Genomic DNA, 777 nt, shown 5'->3' with positions numbered 1-777 from the left:
TAATCCATAGTGATTTTGATTTTTTTCATATGACTATAGATAGCTTTGATCTCTTCTTCTGAAAACCGCTTGTTCATATCCTTTGACCATTTGTCAATTGGGGAGTAGATTTTATTATTATAAAATTGACTCAGTTCCCTATATATATGAAAAATGAGGCCTTTATCAGAGAAACTTATTGTAAAAATTTTAATATTACTTCATTGTCCATGGTATCTTTTAGTAAAATGTAGTTTCACTGATTCTTTTAATTAGGTCTATTTTTGCTTCAGCTTTGTCTGAGATCATGATTGCTATCCCTGCCATTTTTACTTCAGCTGAAACATAATAGATCCTGCTCCAGCACTTTATTTTAATTTTGTACGTATCTTTCTGTTTCAAGTGTGTCTTTTTTAAACAACATAATGCTGAATTCTGGTTACTAATTCATTCTTCTATCCACCTCCATTTTATGGGTGAACTCATCCAATTCACATTCACAGTTATGATTACTGACAGTTTTTCTCTCCATCCTATTTTTTTCACTTATTCTTCTTTTTCTCTTTTTATCTTGTCCTTCCTCAAGTTTATTTCTGGCCACTACCTCACTTAATTTGCCCTCCCTTTTATCATCTCCCCCCATCCCATATCTCTTGTCCCCATCCTCTCCTATTTCCTTAAAGGGTAACATAGCTTTCTATACCCAACCAAGTGTATATACGTAGATAGATAGATAGGTAGATAGATAGATAGATAGATAGATAGATAGATAGATAGATAGATAGATAGATAGATAGA

Source organism: Vombatus ursinus, unplaced genomic scaffold (genome assembly GCF_900497805.2).
Source record: "Vombatus ursinus unplaced genomic scaffold, bare-nosed wombat genome assembly UNPS02007743.1, whole genome shotgun sequence".
Taxonomy (NCBI): Eukaryota; Metazoa; Chordata; class Mammalia; order Diprotodontia; family Vombatidae; genus Vombatus; species Vombatus ursinus.
This window is presented reverse-complemented; position numbering follows the sequence as displayed.